Here is a 12,012-nt window from a genome sequence, read left to right on the forward strand (position 1 = left end):
TAAACAATCAATTTTTGTAAGGTTTGAGTTTCACAATTTTTCTCCCTCCTTCCTGACTGAGAACAATGATTATGTTAAACACATTTCCATATTAATCATGTTGTGAAGGAAGAATCGTAAGAAAAAAATGATAGGGAAAAAAACCACAAATCAAATTTACTATTGAAAATAGTAAGCTTTGGTCTACATTCAGACTCCATATTTTTTCTCTGGATGTGGATGGTATTTTCTATCACAAGTCCTTTAGAATTGTCTTTGATTGTTGTATTGCTAAGAAGAGCAAGTCCATCTTGGTTATCACACAATGTTGCTGTTAAAATATGTTGGAGTGTGTCATAGACGTAATTCTTTTTCATATACAGTTTGTTTCCCCCATTAAATAATTGTAAGCTTCATGAGAGCAGACATAGTCTTCTGCCATTTTTTTTTTTGTATTCCCAGCACTTAGCATATAGTGGGTACTTAGTAAATCTTTTTTGAATGAATGAAGAAAAGGTTGTATTAAATGACCTCAGGAATCCAGGTTTATGAATCTGTGAGGCAATAATAATTAGCATTTATATATTAATTTAAGGTTTGCAAAGCATTTTATAAATTGTGTAATAATAAATAATATTGATCTAATCTAATTTAATATAAATATAAAATAAATATTCAGAGCAACCCCTAAAGTAGAGATATTATCCCCATTATGCATATGAAGGTATTGAGACTGAGAGAGGGTAAGTGATTGTTCAGGATCACACAACTAATCAATGTCTGAAAGAGGATTTAAACTGGAGATGTTCTGATTCTAAGGCCTTATGTGCCATGCTGTCTGTATTGAGGGAATTGTGCCTAGAAGCAGGGTAATAGCCATTTATCAAACATCTACCATATGTCAGCCACTGTGCTGAGTGCTTCCCAAATATTATTTCATTTGATTTGAAGGACCAAAGACCAGTATCTGTTGTTTCATAGGGCCAGCTCTGGTGCTCCCCTTTAATAAATAGTGAATAGAAGGGGCAAAAACAGAGCCTTCACTGACCTACAACCAGACAATATTGTCATGACATTCAAGTTGGTTTCAACAGTAGAGGTGGACACTTAGTAGTTACATGAGACTACAAATAATATAGGAGCTGCTCACAGAAAGAGAAAAGAGTTCTTCACAGGGAAGCAGGCTAATGGTAGAGAAAGTATTGCAACTAGTCATAAGGCTCCTCAAATTCTGCCTCAACCACTCACTACTTATATCACCTTAGTTAAGTAAAATGAGACATGGTGGTGGTGGTGATGGAAATAATAATAATAGTAACAATACCTGGCATTTCCATGGCACTTCAAAGTTTTAAAAGTCTTTACAGATGCTTCTTGAGAGGATAGAGCACCAGCCCTGGAGTCAGGTAGTACCTGAGTTCAAACTCGGCCTCAGACAATAATTACCTAGCTGTGTGGTCTTGGGCAACCCACTTAACCCCATTGCCTTGCAAAAACTTAAAAAAGCAAAAACAAAAAAAAAAGCCAGATGCTTCTTGAGAGCATCCCCACATCCCCAAGAAGTAGATGATATTATTATTCCCATTTTATAGCTGAGGAAACTAAGGCACAGAGAGGTTCAAGTGACTTTCTCAGGGTCACACAGCTAAGAATGTCTGAAGTAGGATCAAACCCTTGCTCTTTCTGTCTGAGACAAGCCCAGTACTCTACCCACATTGCCAGCTTCTAATGCCCTCCAAATCATAGACCCCATGATTCCCTACATATTTTACATATTAAAAAAACTTATTAAACCTAAGGGGGTTTGCCAGTGTTGCTTCCCACCCACAAAGGATTTACTCAACTTTTTAAAAATGAGATAACATGTGGAAAGTCTTTTGCAAATCATTAAACATTATATTAAGGGCTGATTATTAGTTATTTTTATAGAAAGGTAAATCAGTATTAATAATAATATTTTAGTCAATTTCTTCTAGACATTTTTCAGTTCTATATTTTCCACTTTGCTCCTCTGCAAAGTTCTTGGTTCATATATTTATTTTTCCCCTGTTGAGGGCATAACAGCCTTTCTACTATGGAATCATTATAATGACCAAGAAACTGGTCTCATAGAGCAAACAATTAAGGGACACTAATGCTCTTGAAGCCTTTTGAGAAAAGGACATTTCAAAGCACCGGGGACCTCCTCTGTGTTGATTGAGTTCTAAGGATACAACAACTTATTTAATTTAAAAAAGAATTTTAATTGAGAAGACAGCCCAAAGATTGTGGAATGAAGCTCAACAGTTACATTTTGGGGGGAAACAGTCCTCTTAGTCCCACATTTAAAATGTTAAACTCAGTGTTTCTATGAAGGTGGCATTTTCCCAAGGGGATTATCCCAACAACAGTCGCATGGAATCACTTAACATGAGGTAGCTCATTAGAGATGGTATTGTTTTTTTCTTGTAAAAGAGGTAGATTGAGGGGAGAACTTGGGATTGGTAGGGGATGAAAATTATGAACCCCTTTTTCTAGGTTAGGAAACTAAATTTCAGAAACATCCTAGGATGTTTGAAAGGACCAGAGGTTTTTTTATCTGACATAATTTCATAGCAATAGAATCTAAGTTTTTAAAAAAAGACTTGACACAAGCCAAGGTCAAAGAAGTAGCAAGAAAGTTAGTTCTAGTAACTAAAATCTAAACGATATTTCCAAATCCAGGACTCTTTCCAGAAATCACATAGCCTTTCATTGAAGTGACTTCACTAAGACCAGTGAGTCCTAGAGATGGAGGAGGGGGTGGAATACACCCAACCCATTGCTCACTTTCCTAAACAATGCTGCTTCCTTCAACCAGAGTACAGAGAAAAGGCAATGTTGCCATAGTGATGGGACTGAGTGGAGACAGAACTGAAGATAGATGACTACTGGAGATTCCTAAGAAGTAGTGGGAGGATGGGAGGGAGAGAAGGAAAAAGAGCAAGGAAGAGAAGAAAAAAAGAACAAGGGAGAGAAGGAGGGAGGGAGGGAGAGAGGATGGAGAAAAAAGGAGAGATAGACAGCCAACCATCCCAGGAACCTTTCAAAACACGTCCAACCCTGGGACAGGCAAAAGAAAGGAAAATGGAATGATTTGGATAACTGGCATATATTCTCAAGCTAAGACCACTTGTGGTTTTCTGAGCCTCTTCAGAGATATTCCCTGATTTTCCACTTCTCTACCTTTGTTCCAGAGCTTGCAGCTATTTAATACTTCTTCCTTCTTCCCCTTACTTTGTACCAAATTCTTCCATCTCAGTCCAAATCCTTGGTTTTCTGATAATTTTCCCTGACCCCCACCCCTTCTCTATAAATAGGGGTAAAATAATAAATAGGGGTAAAAAAGAGAATTGACATAATTACAAGGGCCAGAGCTGACTATAAAATTAAGGAGGAGGTAAAGTTTGCCCTGTGGGGTCTCACTTTATGAGGTGTTAACTTTCTCAGCAGAAGCTATTTGTCTAGTTTCCCCCCCCAGTGTTTGTGGAGTTATTTTCCACAAAAAGTCCAAGACCTTAGATTCATCCCTATTCCTTCTCTCCCATCAAAACACCTGCTATGTGTTCCATTCTATATCATTAATTAACTAAGGTGTTATTTGGAAGATAATTGCTTAATATATTATCTTGTCCTATTATTTTACATTTAAATAGAGAACTATAAATCTACATTGTTTTAATCAAAGAAATGAATTTTTTTAATTTTAGGATTTCACTTGCTGAAACAGGTTGGGGAGAGAGATTTGGAATAGGGGAGTTTTAAAGTGATGATCCTTAAATCTCATCATTTATGTAGTCATCTTGCGCATGACATCCACATTGGCGATGAGTCGCCAGATTTCTCAAATGTCTAATACCCTAGTCTTCTTAGTCTGGGAATTCAGACAAAAAGAGTTTTGACCCTAAGTTACCTTAGTTTGCTAGCAAAGTCTGACCTTGTGAAAGATGGAAATAAAAATTGAGTGACAATCTGAAATGAACTAATTTTCTGGGTGTAAGACATAACAGCAGTCTTTCTAATGATTAAGATTTCAGTGTGAAGGAGAAAATGTAAAGGGTGATTTAAGAATCTATGGAATATCAGCTGGTGTTCTGGGTCCCTGGAAATACTATTTAAATAGTCTTATTGCTAGAAGCCTTTCTACTACACCCTACTCTCCATGGGTTCAATGATTTTTAGTTCAAAAGCTATTTGAGACAGAGGATAAATGGACTGGTCTCCTTATTGAAGGTAAGTTTTGCTCAGTTGTGAAAGCTTTGAAAATGAAAGCTCCTTTGCTAGATGCTAAAAGTGTCTCCACATAGTAGCAAAGTTGACTTACCTACTGGCATTATCCAGCTAATCTTTCCCTCATTGCTGGGCAGCACTCTACTCAAGGTGATATGTGTCACCTTCCTTAAGCCTCACTGCTTTCAAGATCTATTTCTCTTTTGAAGTCTATTTCATTGCCTTTTGAAAAATGAGTTACAAAGACAAATTAGAAGCTTCCTATGAAGTTTGGGGTTGAGAAGTAAGAGTCCCTTCAAGACATCCATCTATCACTTAGTTTCCTACAGCTCAGATGAACTTGACTTGGTAGGTTCCCTCACTAGGATGTAAAAAATGGCAAGAGTCATTTGTGGAAAATATTGACAGTTTTCTCAACTGTAAAATGGGAGAGAGGAGGAAATAAAGATTGGGAGGAAGCAGGGATGAGTTTGGGGAAAGTGATGAGATAATCTTCTAGCTTTGGATTGTTTTCCTTTCTCTCCTGGGGTGGGGCCTCAAAGAAGGACATATAGTTATAGTACTGTGCCTACAATATTGGACTTGGATGATGTGTTGTGATAGTTAATTTTGTTGAAGTTTTTCTCCTCCTCTTTAATTCTTAGCTTTCTAAGAAAAAAAAACAGGGAGGGATATCTATTTGAGGAATGTAAGTGATATAGCAATCAAAATTGTCCATACAGTTTTAAAAAAAAAATCTATGATTCTGGATTTAGCATATTTGGAATAGAGAAGATAATCCATGGTATGACTAAATTAATGCCTCATTATTGTCAGTAAGGATTTTTAAATTTTTACAGATGAGCAGAGTTTGAGATGTAGGAAAATGAAACCCAAGAATCCAGGTTATGTAAGATAAAAGCATTCAAAACAGCAAAAGCATGACTAGAGAAGTAGGATTGCAAACCATTTGAGCCAAGTATGGAAAACATTACCAAAGCCTTTATATTGAAATATCAGAGATTTTTGGTTATTGTTTTATTTTTTAAATAGGAGGATGGGAGGAATCTGGTTTCATAGAAATAAACTTACAGAAATGATGAGCAGGATGCTCTCAGAAAAAATCTGGAAAGACATGAGCAGATGCAAAGTGAAATGTACTGTATACAAAATACAGCAAGATGATCAGCTGTGAATGGTTTAGTTTTTCTCAGCAATAGAATTATCCCAAGACAACTTAAAGTACTTGTGATGAAAAATACTATTTATCCCCAGAGAAAGAAATGATATCTGAATATGGATTGAAGCATATTTTTTAGCTTTAATTTTCACTAGGGTTTTTTCTTTTGGTCTATGTTTTCTTTCACAGGACTATTATGGAAATGTTTTGCATGACAACACATGGATAATATATATTGAATTGCTAACCTTCTCAAGGGTGTGATGCAAGTGAGAGGAGGAGAGAGGAAGATTTAACTTCTCCCTTTATGCCTTCATCCCCCTTTTCACTTCCGTAGTATGTTGTGATAAACAGACAACTAAAACCTAAACCAAAATTTCATTTCAGGGCCTGCCATCCTCTCATGCAACCTTCAGTCAGTCTCTGAATTCCCATGACCTAATTTTCATTCTCACCCATAAGGCTGGTCACAATTTGAATTTCATTGTCACCCATAGCTGTGCCACCTCTAGCATCTTGAACTCTGACAGTCCTCTTTCTGATGGTAATCACTTCTCCTTTCTTCTTTCCCTCTTCCTTATTCCTCCTAAACCTACTCTTCATCTATCCAGTGACCATGATCTACTTTCCATCCCTCAATCTATCTCCCTTCTTTTGACCCAACTCCCTGTCTTCACAGATTGACCCTACTGCTGAATAGTTCCGTTTTTTTCTTCTATCATTTTACTCTTGTATTCTGTTCCTCCTCATCCTACTGTGCAGATTCACATCCTGCCAGTCTTCAATCTTCCATCTGCCTTCTCTACCCCTATTCCCATGTTGCTGAACTTTAAGGAGGAACAATAATGTGGGGTCTCTTTGAAATCATGTTAAGACGGCCGACGCTTGGCCGTGGGTCCTGGCCCGAGTCCAGCTGCTCTGAGCTCTAGCGGCTGATAAGGCTTCAGCCTGAGCAGACCTGAGGTTTAGATGACCAAACACAGATTTTCTTTCCACTGTTGATGTATTCTGGTTGAGTATCCCTTTTTCATCCCTAAGCATCTTCTGTCTGACTTGCTAGTTTCAGAACCATGGCAACAGAAGAAAAGAAACCAGAGGCAGAAGCTGCAAAAACCCACTCTACACCTTCCTCATCAGCCTGCACCTGGAAAGCCAAACTACGCATTAAAGGTCACACTAGCAGGACACACTAAAGCTGTATCTTCGGTAAAATTTAGTCCAAATGGAGAATGGTTAGCAAGTTCTTCTGCAGATAAACTCATTCAAATTTGGGGAACATATGATGGAAAATTTGAGAAAACAATATCTGGCCCTCAAACTGGGAATCTCAGATGATGTCTGGTCATCAGATTCCAATCTTCTTGTGTTTGCTTCCAATGATAAAACTCTTAAGATATGGGATGTTAGCTCTGGGAAGTGTCTAAAAACCACTGAAGGCTCACAGTAATTATGTCTTTTGTTAAAGCTTCAGTCCCCAATAGAACTTCATTTCAAGATCTTTTGATGAAAGTGTAAGAATAATGGGATGTTGGGGTGGCTAGGTGGCAGTGGATAGAGCACTGGCCCTGGAGTCAGGAGTACCTGACTTCAAATCCGGGTTCAGATACTTAATAATTGTGTGACCTTGGGCAAGCCACTTAACCCCATTGCCTTGCCAAAAAAAAAAGAATATGGTATATAAAAACAGGAAAGTTCCTCAAGACTTTGCCTGCTCATTATGACCCAGTTTCAGCTGTTCATTTTAATCATGACTGGATCCTTGATAGCATCAAGTAGTTATGATGGTCTTTGTCAAATCTGGAATGCAGCATCAGGTCAATGTTTAAAAACACTTACTGATGATAATAATCCTCCTGTGTCTGTTGTAAAATTCTCTCCAAATGGTAAATACATTCTTGCTGCAACTCTGGACAACACTCTTAAGCTATGGAACTACAGCAAGACATACACTGGTCACAAGAAGGAGAAATACCGCATTTTTGCTAATTTTTCAGTCACTGGTGGAAAGTGGATTGTGTCTGTATCAGAAGATAACCTGATCTATATTTGGAACCTTCAGACAAAAGAGATCTTACAGAAATTACAAGGCCATACAGATGTTGTGATTTCAACAGCTTGTCACCCTACAGAAAACATCATTGCATCAGCTGCATTAGAAAATGATAAAACAATTAAACTCTGGAAGAGTGACAGTTAAGCCCTTTCGATATCATGTTAGAGACTGTATCAAGAAGTAGATCCTTTGAGGCAAGAAACTAAGATAATTGAAATTGGTTTCTTGGTCTAAAAAGAAATCAATCCCCTTTTTTCTTCCCTGGAATGAGTAGTCTGGTGAGAAGAGGTAGTAGCATCTACCTTATTTGACAAATGGATCTTTTTCTTATTTTCTTGTTTTAAGGGGAAAACTTTTGCTTGTATTACTAGAAAGTCCCAAAAGACTTGGTGATACTTCTTGTTAATTCTCCTGATACTGTCAGAGAAAGAATTTCAATCTATATTGTGTATAAATTGAGTCAGGAAAAACCTGAATTTTTAATTTTTTATTACAGAAGGATAAATTTCATTTCATCATGAATTTTTCCTCAACTAAATGTTCTGTAATTTTTTAAAAGATATCACTTGCCCACTTCTAACTCTGTGATCAAATACAACCCTGTAAGTTTTTGACTTCCTATTCCCCAGTTTCACTGACCTTGTAGTGAAATATCTTTTAATCTTCTATATAGTTTACTTCTTGCTATATATGTTTAATAGATACTATTGTATCACAAATTGTCTACTCCCCCCCCCAAATCCCCCCATTAATTTCCGCTTGTAGAAATTCTCAGCACATTTTGAAGTTTTTCTGGGGAAAACAAAACAAAACAAAACTTAGAACATTGTAAAATTTTTCAATGTAAAGAAAATTTTGTATCTTCAAAGTTCATGGTATGGAACTGTTAATGGCATGACTGTATACTTCAGCCTCGATATATTCCCATTTGTCACACTCTTGTTTATACATATTACAGTACCATGTGCTGTAATAAAAAGGTGGGATTTTGTGTAAAAAAGATCATGTTAGATACTCTTAAACAGGTTCTAGATGTTTCATGGCAGTGTTTTTTTAAAAACTGACTGACTTGTTATCGTTATCTCTTTAGTGACTATCCCAAACCATTGTCTTTCTTCTCAGGCCCCTAGTGTCTTACTGAAAGATCCTATCTCACACATGATTTGACCTTTTAAATTCTACCCTGGAATATCATGCTTTGTGAGCTCCCTCATCTTCTCTACAAATTCCTCCACAACATAATACTCCTTCTTTGTTCCAGTCCCTGAGAAAAAAATGGCCTTTCTCATTTTCAAGGCTAATTCATGACATGTGCCTTTGATCCTATTTCTTACCATTTCTTCCAGTAGTTTTCTTAAGGGATAATTCCCTCCCTCTAAACTTCAACCTTTCCCTTTCAATTAATTTCTTCCTTGCTACTTGCAAACATACATTCCTTTTTTTGAGATTTTATTTTTTTTGTTTTACAATTTTCCCCCATTCTTTTTTCCCTTCCCCCACCCCCACAGAAGACATTCTGTTAGTTTTTACATTGTTTCCATGGTTGAATGTGATGAGAGAGAAATCATATCTTTAAGGAAGAAAAATAAAGTATAAGAGATAACAAAATTACATAATAAGATAATGTTTTTTTTCCCCTAAATTGAAGGTAATAGTCCTTGGTCTTTGTTCAAACTCCATGGTTCTTTGTCTGGATACGGATGGTATTCTCCATTGCAGAGAACCCCAAATTGTCCCTGGTTGTTGCACTGATGGAATGAGCAAGTCCATCAAGGTTGATCATCACCCCCATTTTGCTGATAGGGTGTACAATGTTTTTCTGGTTCTGCTCATCTCGCTCAACATCAGTTCATGCAAATCCCTTCAGGCTTCCCTGAATTCCCATCCCTTCTGGTTTCTAATGGAACAATAGTGTTCCATGACATACATATACCACAATCTGTTAAGCCATTCCCCAATTGAAGGACATTCACTTAATTTCCAATTCTTTGCCACCACAAACAGGGCTGCTGTGAATATTTTTGTACAAGTGGCGTTTTTACCCTTTTTCATCATCTCTTCAGGTTATAGACCCAGTACTGGTATTGCTAGATCAAAGGGTATGCACATTTTTGTTGCCCTTTGGGCATAGCTCCAGACTGCTCTCCAGAAAGGCTGGATGAGTTCACATCTCCACCAACAATGTATTAGTGTCCCAGATTTTCCAAGTCCTTTCCCACATTGATCATTTTCCTTTCTGGGTCATATTGGCCAATCTGAGAGGTGTGAGATGATACCTCAGAGATGTTTTAATTTGCATTTCTCTAATAAGTAATGATTTAGAGCAATTTTTCATATGACTATGGATTGCTTTGATTTCCTCGGCTGTAAATTGCCTTTGCATATCATTTGACCATTTGTCAATTGGGGAATGGCTTGATTTTTTGAAAAATTGACTCAGTTCTCTGAATATTTTAGAAATGACTCCTTCATCAAAAATACTAGTTGTAAAAATTATTTCTCAATTTACTACATTTCTTTTGATCTTATTACAGTGGTTTTGTCTGTGCAAAAGCTTTTTAATTTAATGTAATAAAAATTACCTAGTTTGCTTTTAATGATGTTCTCCATCTCTTCCTTAGTCATAAAGTGCTTCTCTTTCCTTAGATCTGACGAGTAAATTACTCCTTGATCTTCTAGTTTGCTTATAATATTCAAACATTCTTAAAAAAATTGACTTGAACACTATTTTCTATTTCTCTATATCCTCTTCCCTATCCATGCTAAATCCCTACAAAGAATTATCTGCTCTTGCTACTTTTACTTCCTCACATCTCAAACTATTATAGTTAGGCTTTTGATTTCATTGTTCTAGTGATATGTATCTCCCAATATGCCAATGAGGGCAGCTAGATGATGCAGTGGATAGAGCATTGGTCTTGTATTCAGGAGGAAGGGAATTCAAATCTGGCCTGAGATACTTGACTCTTACTAGCTGTGTGACCTTGGACAATTCACTTAACCCTGATTGCCTTGTATTCAGGACTATCTCCAATTGTCCTGATTCATATTTGATAACTGGATCCAGATTGCTCTGGAGGAGAAAATGAGACTGGTGACTTAGCACAATCCCCCTCACTGAAATCCAATTCATATGCTTGTCATGATATCATCTCCTTGATGTTGAGGTTTTCTTCAAGAATGAAGGACAAACATTATTATAACATGCTAATGATTTCTTTTCTGCAAGATCTACTTTTATGTGGTCCTTATACTCTTTGATCTCTTTGTAGATTTTGATGCTCTTGGATTTCCCCTTCTTGAATACATTCCCCCTTCTTGACCTCAGTGAACATTTCTCTCCTGGCTCTCCTACCTCTGACCTTTCCCTTTCAGTCTTTTTCTTAATTCATTATTTATCACCCACATAGCCTTACCATGGGTATTCTTCTAGGCTCTGTCCCTGGTCCTTTTCTCATTCTCTACAATTCCCCCCAATTTATTTGCTCTCAAAAGTTCAATAATCATCTTTATGTGAATAACTTCTGACTCTGTCTCTCTCTGAGTCTATTTCTTTGACTGTCATTCTCTCTTTATCCCATCAGTCCTTTCCTGAATTTACATAAACAACCTTTTACTAGATATTAAGTTACTAGAATATATTCCTTCCTCATCTTTGCCTCTCAGTCTTTATCTTCCTTTTAGGCTCAACTCAGGTCCTCCTCTTACATTAAGTCTTGCCTATTCCTGCAGTCATTTTGTGCTCTCTCTCTCTTTTCAAATTATCTTATCATTACTTAGGTGTGTATAGATTTATTTTTCCACAAATATTGTAAACTACTTGAGGTCAAGAACTAAGTGGACCCTTTTCTCTTCTTTCTCAATACTATTTCACTTGATCTTATTCACTCACTTGGATATAATTATCTATGCAACAGATTCTCAAATCTGTTTTTCCACTTCTAATCTCTCCTCAGACTTTCAATCTTATGTTTCTAATTCCATTGGACATTTTGAACTGGATATTTCATAGACTTTTTTAAACTCAGTATGTTTAAAACTGAACTCATTTTTGCTCCAAAAATCTCATCTCTTCTTAATTTCTCTATTATTTTGGAATTTGTCCCATCCTTCCAATCACCCAGGCTTTCAATTATCGTACTTGACTTCTCATTTTCTCTCACCACCCTGCCTTATTTAATCAGATGCCATGTCCTATTTATTCTTATTAAAAGTAATAGCAACAATAATAATGATAAAGTTACATTTATATATTGCTGTAAAGTTCACAAAGCACTTCACTAATATTATCTCTTTTGATCTTCATAACAACCCTGGGAGGCAGGTGTTGTTATTATCCCCATTTTACAGATGAAGAAACTGAGACTAGAGAGGTTAAATGACTTGCTCAGTGTTACACAATTAATAAGTGACCAAGACAGGATTTGAACTTTAATCAGATCTTTATATATGGTTCCTCCTGTCTTTATAGCATCTCTTGTCTATGCCCTCTTCTTTCCTCTGACATTGTCATCTTCCTGGCATAGATCCTCATCACCTCATATCTGGACAATTGAAATGGCCTTTTGATTGA

General features: G+C 36.7%; 1 pseudogene; it reads left to right on the forward strand.

Moving 5' to 3' along the window:
* The first annotated feature begins 6,456 nt into the window (after nt 1–6,456).
* LOC141516875 (WD repeat-containing protein 5 pseudogene) lies at nt 6,457–7,583 on the forward strand (annotated as a pseudogene).
* Nucleotides 7,584–12,012: the final 4,429 nt, after the last annotated feature.

Source organism: Macrotis lagotis, chromosome 1, assembly GCF_037893015.1.
Source record: "Macrotis lagotis isolate mMagLag1 chromosome 1, bilby.v1.9.chrom.fasta, whole genome shotgun sequence".
Taxonomy (NCBI): domain Eukaryota; kingdom Metazoa; phylum Chordata; class Mammalia; order Peramelemorphia; family Peramelidae; genus Macrotis; species Macrotis lagotis.